The sequence below is a fragment of the Lactuca serriola genome, chromosome 5 (assembly GCF_051521515.1).
Source record: "Lactuca serriola cultivar US96UC23 chromosome 5, Lser_US96UC23_V15, whole genome shotgun sequence".
NCBI classification, from domain to species: Eukaryota; Viridiplantae; Streptophyta; class Magnoliopsida; order Asterales; family Asteraceae; genus Lactuca; species Lactuca serriola.
In genome coordinates this window covers 41,159,938-41,174,080 of record NC_136412.1, presented here as the reverse complement: position 1 = coordinate 41,174,080, position 14,143 = coordinate 41,159,938, and the positions used below count along the sequence as shown (strand labels likewise).

Sequence of the window (14,143 nt, the reverse complement as noted above, 5' to 3'; positions counted from 1 at the left end):
ATTCTAAACTTATATGCATTGATACTCTTGTAAGGATTATGCACAAACTCACAAAGACTTGGCAACAATCATTACAAAGTATTCCAAAGGAGATCAACTCCTTGGAAATATCCTTCTTGCATTAAGTTTCCTAATCTTAAACAGATTGAAAATTCTAACTTTGAAACATTTCCAGATTCCATTTTGACTATCACTTCTGAACAAGAGTTGCCTCCTTACAGACTATGTCAATATGGTCCTTCCAGAATTATCACTATACTTCCAACTGTCCTTGAGCAACCAATCTTTGGTAAACCTTAGATTGTCCTCGACAATTGTTTAATCCTTTTAGTCATATCCAGTTCTAAACCTTTTCCCTTCTTAATGCCCTAGGCATTTGGAAATTTTTTAGAAAGAATGAATATAGCACATGTAATCGATCCTATATCCGAAGCATATGGGACACGATTCATGATGTCTCACATAAAGACTAAACCAGTCTTTTGCTATAATATGTCCATTTCAATTTGCCAAGTTCTCATAATTCAGATTATGAAAAGGGATGCCGTAATCATAATCGAATTTTAGAACACAAATAATGGACCCATATACAGAATTTCCTTATGTTGAGCCATTCCAACATGAAATTCATATATATCCTTGACTAAATGATTAAAAACTCACAATCTAAGCTTATAGATTTGAGATGAAGTATAATTTCCTCTCCCTTAATTATAGCAAAAACAACTTTTTCCAATTGAAACTTTTGTTTTCTATAATTAACATTGCTAACTTGTAATACTTATCATAATTATCATGCTCCCACTAACATGATGATTATTAGCATAACACTTATGCTCCCACTAGCTTTGACATGTTCTCAGAAATCACCTGGACTTCTAGAAGTCAATACTTCATTGACTTTCTTACCAAAGTTCAGATTTCTGATACTAGATTGTTTTGATAAAACTTTATCAAAATCATACACCTTCCCTTAGATAGCACACTTGTGTGTCTAAACAGTTATGAAGAGGTATGCCGTAATCATAATGGTTAGACCTTTTTGCCACTTCTCACAAGTCCATATTAGTGTGCCGGTTAACCACACGCGCTCCACTAACGACTTTGAGAATGCAAACATCACAATTGCTATCTAGATAAAAACTACTTAGTGAAAGTGTTTCCTCACCATCATTTTCATGAATCGGAGAGAAACCTTATGACACTTAGATTTATATGGTGTATGAGTTCCTACCCATATGAATTTGTCAAAACCATAATCACAAGACAAAGATAATGACAAATCCAAAACCATATGGATTGAACTCAATCTTAACTTCTTGCCACCTGGCAGCTCAAGGGCCTGCCATTGCTTCCAAGTTGTTATGCAACCAATTGAGAACTCTAAGAACTCATATGCAAAGCCAACCTTAACTGGAATAGGCACAGAATATGTCAACATGATAGATTATAAACCTCAAATTGTGTGCTAGAGAAGAACTTTAGGTTTTATTCTTGATTAGTTCTTGAGACTTTCAAGACCTTTAAGACTCCCACTGTCCTCTTGACATATAAGACACCCTTGTCAAACATCCAAGAGACAGTGTGGATTCTAATCAAGACAAACACTTCACACATTTGGCCTAAGTTGGTCTTTGTTTTATCCAAAACATCACAACTTACCAATTTCAAATGTACAAGAGTAGAAAACTTTTACTCTTACATTTGACAAGTGTTTTAAACCTTCTTTAAGACATGTCACTCAAATTACAATCTTGGAGTATGACTCTAAGACTTGTATTGGAACGAAGTATGAATCATCTTCTTGATTTAACCATTTCAACAATTCAAGATCCCTCTTCTTAGTCATAAGAATGCACTAAGATTTCCTTAGAGAACTAATTTTGATATGGTTTCTTAATCATTAAGATGATCACAAAACTGATACTAAGGTACTCTCCCATCTTTTCAGATTTGAGAAACTTTTATCCTTCTGCCTAATTTGATTCTTCTTATTCGCTCTGTCATACATTGGAACCTTTTTCCAATGTCTCAGAGTTACACTTAAGCTTGTAAGTATAATCATATTTACTGAGCTTTAGTAAACTATGACGAATAGTTTTATCAACCTTTTGTGGTGGACTTGACCAGTGCACAAGAATGTGTACTCGATCCCTTAGTCCTTCACTTAACTCACACATCCATGTGAGCAAGTACTTAGTCTTAATTTTCCAATACTTGAAGGTTCTCATTCATCATGCTATACAACTTGCATGATTCCAAGTTCCGGTCCAATTGAAACTTGGGTGATGAGAATCTTTCCTTATTTGGTAAATTTAGACATTACCACAAATGAAAGAATCAATTTCATATTTCCACTCTTGCTCTTAATGGAATCATATAAGCAACAATTTTTCCTCAAATGCCATTGTAAGGATATTTTAAAATAAATAAAATCAAAAATTTTCTTTTATTTTAAAACTTTGCGGAAAAAACTTATCCTTACAATCCATATGAAAACTTGTTGTTATCTATTCCTAAGCAATATCTCATAACTCCTAAGAAGTAGCTCAAGAATCCGATCTTCAAACTATGCGATAGAAATCCATCTATGCGATCAGATTCAGCATATTCTTTCTTTAAGTTTCTCCACTTTTTCTTTGATTCTTAAAACATCACCATGTGACCTAGTCACATCATGTATCAAGAATCTCAGAATAGAAACTTAACAGAGTTAGATAGTGGACTTTACCTGAAGTAGAGTCAAACTTATTGACTTTAACATCCTTAGGTAAATTTGGCAGCTTTGTGACCAATGCCCCTTCCTCTGGCAATATAAACATATGGACCCTTTGGTAAAGGTGCACAAGACTATCACAGACTTAGCTTTTCTCTTTACCATTTGGTCAACCGAGTTGACTATGGCCGATCCCTTTCCATTGGGAAGAGAATGCTTTTCTGGATATCCAATGTCATCATTGTCAATGTCCATAAAGTTTTAGGAAGTTGATCTTAGCAAATAGATAAGATCATTAAGGGTCTTGTCATAGTCTGTTTCATAGGTGTCCCAAAGGAACTCACTATGTGACTTAGAAAGTGATTGAACCACCAACTTTCTCAAGACTTTGACACCCAACTCTCCCGGCTTGTCAATATGTGACTACGTCTCCAAGATGTGTTCACACCTAGACCTTGCCTTGCCAATAGGGCTTGAGTGACCTTAAACTTTTCAAGAACTTGTGGGTTAGGGAGATTAGTTGGAGGAGGAGAAAGAGGTATGATTTCCAAAGGACATCATCTTCATTAGGAAACCTTGTTTCAAGAGATTTGGGAAGATCATAGGTGTCTAAACCAGACAACTTTTGGGAGATATTCAAGATAGTTGATTTCAAGTCCTTAATATGACACCCAATATGAAATATTAAGGCTAGGACCCAACAAACTATTTTATAACTTAGAAGAGGTATGCCGTAATCCAAGCTATAAAATATTTGAAGGTAGGTGAATGACGATTCACCAATTTCCACCAAGATAAACGAAATGTATTATTAGGTTTTAATTGGTTTTTGAAACTCCTAGATCTTTGAGATTCATTGAACTGTTCAATGGAATGTTTCAATCTCGAGTGTGCCCTTCAGGTTTTGTGACTGGGATGCCGAGGATCACAAAACAAGGTGTGAAGTAACCACGCAAATTACTTGGTACCCTTAAGCGTTTACCCCTCAATCGATGTGCCGGTTAACCACACACGCTCCATCGATATTATGATAAACATTAAGTTACCCTTTGCCTACCTTGTTAAATACGAGTTAGTGTGCCGGTTAACCACACACGCTCCACTAACCGACTTAAACAAAGTGCAAAGTGTAATTTCATGGATTAGCACCTTATTCACATTTTCCTAAGTAACTAAGATTGGGTATTATTAAGAGTTTAGTTACTTAGTATTATCATTAATACTTTTAATGAAGGAGAATTATAGTCTTGTCAAACCCGTTCGGCTAACGACCCTCCACCGGTCAAGCAAGCGGTGGGTGAGAGTGGACACCCATTAAGTTGCCATTTTATAGGCAACAACCTTATACCCACCTTATAGACCGGCTTCGTGAATGAGGCGTACTAGCGGTAAGACTGACTTTACTCTTATACATATATATATTATTAACTTATAATATTATAAAGTATAAGGGTTGAATTTTAACTTTTAAAATTCTAAGGGCTAACTTGGAATTAAAGTATTCATAAGTGAAAACTTTTCAAATTCCAAAACTTGAGGGCAAGTTTTGAAACTATTCAAAACTAATTAATTCCATAACTTATGTGTTTAAAGTAGTTTTAATCCAAAAACTCTTCAAGTTCCATAACTTGAGGACAAGTTATGGAAGACTTTAAACTAATAAAAGAACTAACTTTTTCTTTATTTTATAACTTATGGATTTAATTATGGTTACATATTTTTTCTTTAATGAAGTGACTCTTGAACTTCCATAACTTGAGGACAAGTTATGGAGTCATAAAAAAAATATTCAATGACACAAGACTCTTCATTTTGTAACCATTGCCAACTTTTATGAATTTTATGAGTCTTTAATGTGACTCTTCATGTAACTTGAGGACAAGTTACACAAACACATTTTATACTCAACTCTTAGATTAAAATGGATTGAAAACAACTATTTCACTCAACATTTCTATTAATCTAAGCAACTCATAAGAACAAGATAATTCAAATCAAACTTTTTCATGTAATTAGTCTAAACCTTAAACTAATACAAAACATGAATCTATTGACAATTATCTTTGAAAATGGATTAACATGAACATTACCACATCAAAAACAAGTTTATGAGTTCAAAAACAACTTAGGGTAATGTTCCTAGTCCATTTCTAGCCAAAAAAACTCGAAAATATGCTGTCTGGGGGTCCAACTCGTCGAGTGCATGAACCAACTCGGCAAGTTGGATCGAATTGATCACATTTTAGGCATGGACTCGCCGAGTCCTCTGATGGACTCGCCGAGTCTGATGATCAGACAGCATCAAATTCGTTTTTTTCAGCTCTTTTGCAAGTATAACAAGAAAACAAGCCTAGGCTCTGATACCACTGTTGGGTTTTGAGCATTCTAACACTCCTAAGTGTACATGCAACCCTAAATACCTTGGATCTATGTTTTCTCTATTATACATACAAATAAGAACTTCCAAGGTATTATCCTAATCTAGCATACAAAAAACAATAACTATAGCAAGATAGAATACATACCTCTTTGATGTAGAAAGTCTTCATGAAGCTTGAGTGCCTAGTGCCCCAAGTGTGACACCTCAAATGGAATCACAATCATCAAAACACTTGGAATGACTTGAGAGAATTCTATACTCATCAAAATCGGCTAGCCCTTTCACTTCACACACTAGTGTGATTCTAGTTGCCAATTTTGTCAAGAATAAGATCTTTATATAGTGTTACAATTAGGGTAAACCCTAATTGTCATGACTTTCCATTTCCTTGGATCCATGGGTACAAATACACCATGGAGCATCCATGGACCATCCTATGGGTTTTAGCCCAACTTGATTATCCATGGAGCATAAGCCCACTATACAAGTATGGATGATTTACACAATCAACCCATATATTTAATTAGTCTTCTTTTGATCACTTAATTAATCCTAGATTAATTCTTGATCAATACTAATTAAATAATCTTATTATTCTTATTATTAATATACTAGAACTTATAATATATTAATAACCATAAGTGTCTTATTTCTCTCATCCAAGTGCATGATGGTATGCAACCCAAATGGCCCATGCCGGGTCGGGTCAAGTCTTACCAATTATAGTTATGGACTTAGACATTAATCCAACAGTACTGCGCTCGAGGCCCGCAGTTGGCAGTACAGGAGAGGGATCGGGTTCGGGATCAGGTTCTGAGCCAGTAGATGAGGGGCTACGCGAGTTCATTGCATCGGAGATCACCAGAGGCATCCTTGAGTCGACCCCCATTATCTTCGGGTCGATCAAGGAGGGGATATTGGAGTTGATGGAGGATCGCCTCAGGGCATTCAGGAATGACATGGCATCTGGCCAGTCGGGATCTCGCACACCGTCCTTCAAGGACTTCCGGGGTAGTGTTGCGCCAGATTTTCATGGGGCGAAGGACCCCATAGCTGTCGGACGATGGATTGCAGACATTGAGTTTGCACAAATGATTAGCTTCTGCCCTGAGGGGTCGAAGGTGAGGTTCGCAACAGGGTGTTTACGAGATCGAGCTAGGGATTGGTGGGAGTCCGTGGGTGACTCGTTGGGAGCCTCGGCTGTTGAGGCTATGACTTGGTCGGACTTCGCGACCCGGTTCAGGGCAGAATTCACGCCGGCTGTCGAGCTTCAGCAGCTAGCCAGGGAGTTCTTGGATATGAGACAGAAGACGAAGACTGTGGCGGAGATCACCGCCAAGTTCCGGGAGAGGGCGTTGCTGGTGCCCTAGTACGCGGGAGATGGAGATATCAGGAGGACCCGCTATCATGATATGCTACGAGCTGATATTTAGGAGCATGTCAGTTTTTCAGCTTGCCCTACCCTGGACTCTATGATTGCCAGGGCAAGGGAGATGGAGATAGACCTGGAGCACATCCGGAAGCGGAAGTCGGAAGAGGGGCATGTTATGGGGGCTTCGGGGAAGAAGCCCAAGGGATCGGATGCGGGGCCAAAAGGCCAACAGGGGCGGGGCCGCTGCACGAAATGCGGCAGGGCGCACGAGGGAGCGTGCAAGATCGGATCATCAGTCTGCTACAAGTGCGGCAAGTCAGGGCACTTCAGCCGGGATTGTACCGCCCCTACACCCGTGATATAGAAATCTGAGTTTCCGTGTTTCCACTGCAACCAGAGGGGCCACAAGAAGGCCAATTGCCCCCAGTTGACAGCATCAGCGCCAGTAAAGGCGCCAACTCCATCTACCCTGTGGATTACTGATGGACGACAAGGCAAGGCAGAGGCTCCAGTGGTGAGGAGCTGGGCGTTTCAGCTGACTACAGAGGAGGCACGCACCGCACCCGATGTGGTGACGGGTATGATTCTTTCCCTCTATTCTATTTTATATGATGTTATGTTATTGATATGTGCCCTATGTTTATGCGTTAGGATCGTTCCATGTGAACGGTATCCCAGTTCAGGTGTTTTTTGACTTGGGTGCCACCCGGTCATTTGTTTCCCTTGCGCTTAGCAAGAGGTTTACTGAGTCTTCAGGCATGTTGGATTGCCCTTTAGAGGTAGAGATTGCCGATGATCGATCGGTGCAAGCATCAGCAGTATTCAGGGATTGTGTTCTAAGGTTATTTGAGGAGTGTTATTTGGTGGATTTGGTTCCCATCCCGTTGCGGGGGAACAAGGTGATTATAGGCATGGATTGGTTGAGCCCTAATGGGGCGGTGATAGATTGCGCACAACAGCTAGTGCGGATCAGGACCCCGAGTGGGGGAGAGTTGGTGATCCACGGCGAGAGGCCACAGCGTGGACCTGCAGTATGTTCAGCAGCGAGAGTTAGGCGCTACCTTCAGCAGGGTTGCGCGGGATATGTCGCGTATATTATGGATACCCAGGAGACGGGTAAAGCGACTGCGAGCGAGGTTCCAGTGGTGCGAGACTACACTGATGTGTTCCCGGAGGAGCTTCCTGGAGTACCTCCGGAGCGTCAGGTAGAGTTCAGGATCGACCTAGTTCCTGGTGTGGCTCCGATAGCCAAGGCACCCTATCGGTTGGCTCCTCCCGAGATGCAGGAGTTGTCTACGCAGCTGCAGGAGCTGCTAGACAAGGGATTTATTCGACCGAGCAATTCACCCCGGGGAGCCCCGATCCTGTTTGTGAAGAAGAAGGACGGGTCGCATCGGATGTGTAAAGATTACCGGGAGTTGAATAAGGTAATGGTGAAGAACCGTTACCCACTCCCGAGGATTGATGACCTCTATGATCAGTTTCAGGGAGCATCTTGGTTCTCCAAGATCGATTTGCATTCAGGTTATTATCAAATGAGGGTCAGAGAGGGGGATGTGCAGAAGACCGCGTTTCGGACGCGTTATGGCCATTATGAGTTCGTGGTGATGCCGTTTGGACTCACCAATGCTCCTACCACGTTCATGGACCTCATGAACTGTGTATGTAGACCGATGTTGGATCGGTCTGTGATAGTTTTCATTGATGACATCTTGGTTTATTCCAAGACGCAGGAGGAGCACGAGGAGCATCTGAGAGTGGTTTTGGAGACCTTGAGGAGGGAGATCTTGTACGCCAAGTTCTCCAAATGTGATTTTTGGTTGCGCGAGGTGCAATTTCTTGGGCACCTTGTCAACCAGAACGGAATTTCAGTGGACCCGACCAAGGTGGAGGCCGTGATGAGATGGGAAGTTCCGAAATCTCCATCCGAGATCCGGAGTTTCCTCGGATTAGCAGGCTACTATCGAAGATTCATTTAGGATTTCTCCAAGATAGTCGTACCCCTGACACGGTTGACTAGGAAAGTCGTGGTCTTTCGATGGGGGCCTGAACAACAGGCAGCGTTCGAGATTCTGAGGCAGAGATTGTGCGAGGCGCCAATCTTAGCCCTGCCTGAGGGTGTAGAGGATTTTGTGGTATTCTGTGATGTGTCTATCTCGGGCTTAGGCACAGTATTGATGCAGAGGGGACATGTCATTGCTTATACCCCGAGGCAGCTGAAGCCTCACGAGGCGAACTACCCGACGCATGATTTAGAGTTGGGGGCGGTGGTCTTCGCCCTCAAGATTTGGCGGCATTACCTCTACGGGGTTCGTTGTACCATTTACACGGACCACAAGAGTTTGAGGTACCTCATGGATCAGCCGAATCTGAACATCAGGCATCTTCCGTGGTTGGATGTGGTGAAGGATTATGATTGCGAGATCCTTTATCACCCGGGGAAGGCCAACGTGGTGGCCGATGCGCTTAGCCGTAAGGCGGCACCGATCAGGGATATGTGTATGAGGATAACGATGGTGACTCCACTGTTAGAGCAGATTCGGGAAGCTCCGCAGGAGGCTATGAAGGAGGAGCATCGGAAGAGTGAGCGAATAGTGGGTCAAGTCACCTCCTTCGATTATGATAGTCGAGGGTTATTGACACTACACCGTACGGTGTGGGTGCCGTATCACGGAGGCGTGCGCCAGATCTTGATGGAGGAGGCGCACAAATCCCGATTCTCTATTCATCCAGGGGTGAGGGAGATGTATCGGGATCTTCGTCTAGATTATTGGTGGCCCTGCATGAAGCGGGATGTGGCGTGGTACGTCGAGCGGTGTTTGACCTATAGGAAGGTCAAGGCCAAGCATTAGAGACCGCACGGAAAGATGCAGCCGTTGGATATCCCGTTGTGGAAATGGGAGGATATTACGATGAATTTTATCTCAAAGCTTCCCCGGACGGCGCGTGGAGTAGATTCGATTTGGGTCATCGTGGATCGGTTGACCAAGAGCGCCCATTTTATTCCGATTCAGGAGAGTATCTCGGCCAAAAAATTGGCCGATATCTATATCAAGGAGATAGTGGCGCGGCACGGGGTACCAGTGTCAGTGATATCAGATCGAGATGTGCGGTTCACTTCCAGGTTTTGGAAGAAGTTTCATGATGAGTTGGGCACTCGTCTGCATTTTAGCACCGCCTTTCACCCACAGACGGATGGTCAGAGCGAGCGGACCATCCAAACGTTGGAGGACATGTTGCGGGCATGCGTGCTAGACTTCGGTGGTAGTTGGGATACCTATCTTCTCTTGTCTGAGTTCTTGTACAACAACAGCTACCACGCGAGTATCGACCGTCCCCCATTCGAGATGTTGTACGGAAGGAGGTGCAGGACCCCGATATGTTGGGGTGAAGTTGGTCAGAGGGTCATGGGGAGCACCGAGGTGGTGCTCAAGACGACCGAGAGAATCCAGCAGGTTCGAAGCAGGCTTCAGACTACGCAGAGTCGACAGAAAAGTTATGCCGACAAGCGTCGATCAGACCTGGAGTTCCATGTCGGGGATATGGTTCTCCTGAAAGTGTCGCCTTGGAAAGGCATCATTCGATTCAGGAAGCGGGGCAAGTTGGGCCCGATATTCATCGGTCCGTTCAAGGTTGTAGCCCGGGTGGGCAAGGTGGCATATAGGCTGGATCTGCCAGCCGAACTCAGCCAAATCCACAGCACCTTCCACATATCTCAATTGCGGAAGTGTTTGGTAGACGACTCGGCAGTGGTGCCTTTGGAGGATATTCAGGTCGATGACAGCCTGAATTACATCGAGCGTCATGTGGCAATCCTTGACAGGAAGTTGAAGGATCTAAGGAACAAGAGGGTGGAACTTGTAAAGGTGCAATGGCAGCACCGGAAGGGATCAGAGTGGACTTGGGAGCCGGTGGAAGAAATGATGGAGCACTACCCCGAGCTGTTTCAGGATCGAGCAGCAGACTTCGAGGACGAAGTCTAAAATAAGTGGGGGAGATTTGTAGCACCTGGTTGCTGGTATGTACTCCTTGTGTATAATATTTTAATTTTGTGCATTTTTGCCTTGGACTCGGCGAGTTGAAGGACCAACTCGCCGAGTAGGAGCGGGATAAGGCGCGGGGTTTGAACTTTGGACTCGGTGAGTAGACCCTTTTTGGACAAAAACCCTAATCCGGGTGTTTGCACCCTATTTAAACGCTCTATCTTGGCCTCCTTCGTCCCTAACACTTCCAGAGAGTTGTAGAAAGAAACCCTAGCCCCCATATTGTTCTTGAGAGTGATTTTGGCTTTGTGGACAAGGTTTGGAGCTTAGAGGAAGGAAGAGGAGGTTGAAGTGTGCAAGGAGGGTAGGTAGATCCGGAATCTACACCTTGAGAAGCTTCCATTCAAGTAGAAAAGTTCTTACCTGGATCACTAGTTCATTAGATCCCCGTTTGTCCCAAATTAGTGGTTTTCAAGCCCTAAAACCTCAAACTCCATGTATTTATGCTCTAAGTTCTGAAAGGACTTCGGATTGGGATCTTATGGACATCTTAGAAGTATAAAGTCTCTATGGTTGGAGTTATTAAGGCCCCTATTGAGTGTATGACCCCTTAAAGAGCTTGGATTTGCCTTCTTGAGCTTATAGGCCATGCATGCACGTAAAGTTTGCAACTTTACGTGATAAGCATGCCCTAGGAGCATGGATCTATGGTTTTGAAGCGTTGCATGTCTCAGATTTGGTCTATATGGGATGTGGGTCAAAGGGACTCGGCGAGTTCTATGAAGATGGTCTTAGACTCGGCGAGTTGGATGAACAACTCGGCGAGTCCTATGAAGATTGCCTGGAACTCGACGAGTTGTTCTTCAAACTCAACGAGTCATATGAAATTTCACTGAGAAAGAGGGGTTTAAGTGTTGAAGGTCCAACCCTTCGTATCTGCACGCGAAATTAGCAATTTAACGTGTAGCAATAGTCCCAGAACTCCAAATCCTCTTAAGGGATGCTCTGGTGAGGATTTGGAAGCGAGTAGGAGGACTGCTCATGGGACTCGGCGAGTCGGTTCTATAGTCCCGAGTGGTGAGTTAAGGGTGACTCGGTGAGTGGGAAGAGGGACCTAGTGAGTAGGACCAAGTTAGTAGGAGAAGGACTCGGCGAGTCTGTGCCACGACTCGGCGAGTCCAGTCAACTGGAAGTTGACTTTGACCAACGAGTTGACCTTGGACCTGGGTTGGGTCAGTCAATTGACTAAGGGTATTTATGAGTGGCTAATCAATGTTTATGGATTTGTAGCCGGAGGATTACCGGTGCAGCAGCCAGACTTCTAGCAGTCAGACTTTCGGTAGCTACTTTTCGAGGTGAGTTACCTTCCAGTAGCAGTGGGTCTACGGCCACAATGCCGGCCCATCAGTAGGAGTTGTATGATAGATGTTTTTCTCTGTGATATTCATCTGGGTTTGCTACTACCTGTGTTATGCTTGTGTGCTAGTATGATATGTTGCTATGTGATATGTGTTATGTGGTAGCAGTAGGGGGTGAAATAGTCCCAAGTATCCGGTCGTAAGGACCGAAAGGGAGGCTAGCACCCAGATATGCTAGGCAGTATCCGGCCGTAAGGACTGAAGGGGAGGCCAGCACCCAGATATGCTAGGCAGTATCCGGTCGTAAGGATCGAAGGGGTAGGTCGGGCACCCAGATATGCCCGGCAGTATATGTATGTTATGTGATTATATGGTATCTGGTACAGTGGGGGAACTCACTAAGCTTCGTGCTTACAGTTTCCAGTTTTGGTTTCAGGTACCTCTTCTTCGAAGGGGAAGGAGCTGGCGCGGTAGCGGCCCATCACACACATGCCTAGTATTCCGCACTACGAGACCCTCCTGGGAATTTGTACTCTGACATTATTATGTTTTATAAAAATGTTTTTCAAGACATGCGATAACTTTTATGAAATGATATGATTGGTGAACGTGTTAATTCCAATGTTTGCTAAGTATATGTTTTAAAAATGAAATTTTTGGCTCGTATTTTTGGGACGTTACATGGGAAGATGGAGCTCATAGATCTGGGATAACATCATCCTTTGGGACTCTTTGGAGGTATAAAGTTCATAACTTTACCTAAGCATGCGTAGATCTAGTGTAGTTTGGTTTTGGAGTCATTTTGGTCCCAAGAATGGACCTTTATGGTGAAATCTCGTTATTAAGCTTTGGGTTGCAACCCTCAGAGCTAAAAGGGTCTCATAAGCAGTAAATTCTCGATTTTGAATGTCTTAATGGGTTCATGCGTGAGATCTAGCCCTTTTCATGGAAGTAGAACATTATTTTTGGAGTTTGGGCTTTTTTAGGCCAAGTAAAGTCACCAAGTCAGTGACTTTATGGATTAAGACGTGGAAAAGGACCAGGATCTATGATTGTAGCTTCTGAAATGAAGTATTAAGCACTTAATGAGAAATGGACTTAACAGGAGGTTTACGTTGAGTGTACGTAAAGGTACGCCCAACGTACGCACCACATAATCAGTACGCCTAGCGTACGTGGATGTACGCTCCGCGTACTCTGTTAGTTGGGCCTTGTGCTTTTGGGCAATGGTTTGGGCCATGCTTTGGGTCTTTGGGCCTTAGTAGGCCATCAGAAGTCAAATAATTTAGGCCAAGAATATGTTTGGGCTTAGGGTAAGGCCCATTACAGGGATTGGGCCCAATTGAGCAAATTGGGCCATTAGTGGACCACTAGTGGGCTTGGAAAGCCTACCTAGTGTTGGGTTTTGTTTTTAGAATTAGGCCTTAGTTTTGGATCATATTGGGCCAGGGGTAAAATGGTTATTTTACCCCATGCATGGATTAAGGATTATGGTAAGGGGCCCAATTGTTAATTGGGTATATTGATCGGTATTAATGGTTCAGGAAGTAGGCGAGGCAGCAGCTAAGGATTTCTTTAGGAAGATTTTGTATTCAAGGTGAGTTTTCTCACAATACCAATGGGTCTAAGGCAGCAAGTCTGACCCATTTTACGATAGTTGGTATACTTGCTATGTAGAGGTGTGTGGCTTTGTTATGCATTGATATGTGGTAGAGATAGCTTCTATAGCTAGTGGTAGAGATAGCCTTTAGGGTTAATGGTAGAGATAGCCTTCAGGGCTAATGGTAGAGATAGCCTTCGGGGCTAGTGGTAGAGATTGCCTTCGTGGCTAAGGGTAGAGATAGTCTTTATGGCTGATGGTAGAGATAGCTTTATAGCTAATTGATATGCATTATGTGGTAGAGGTAGCTTTATAGCTATTTGAGATGTGTTATGTGGTTGAGTTAGCTTTTATAGCTAATATGTTATGTGGTTTGTGTGTGGGGTATGCTCTGGGGAACTCACTAAGCTTCGTGCTTACAGGTTTGTTTATGGTTTCAGATACTTCAGATTCCAATGGCAAGGGCAAGGCGTGATGGCGCGACGTGCACTCTCTCGCTGACACTTTATGGGACACTTTGATGTTTGGAATAAAAGTTGTATTGACTTATGTTTTGAAAATAGTTATAACTGGGATTTCTTAATGTATCAGAATATTATTGCTTATTCTAAAATTTCAAATTTTACATTGAAAATTAGGTCGTTACAATATATATATATATATATATATATATATATATATATATATATATATATATATATATATATATATATGAAAATAAAAAATACATAATA

General features: G+C 42.8%; 1 pseudogene; it reads left to right on the top strand.

Moving 5' to 3' along the window:
- Positions 1 to 14,143, top strand: part of LOC145049465 (serine/threonine-protein phosphatase PP2A catalytic subunit-like) — a 34,505-nt pseudogene that overhangs the window by 16,048 nt on the left and 4,314 nt on the right.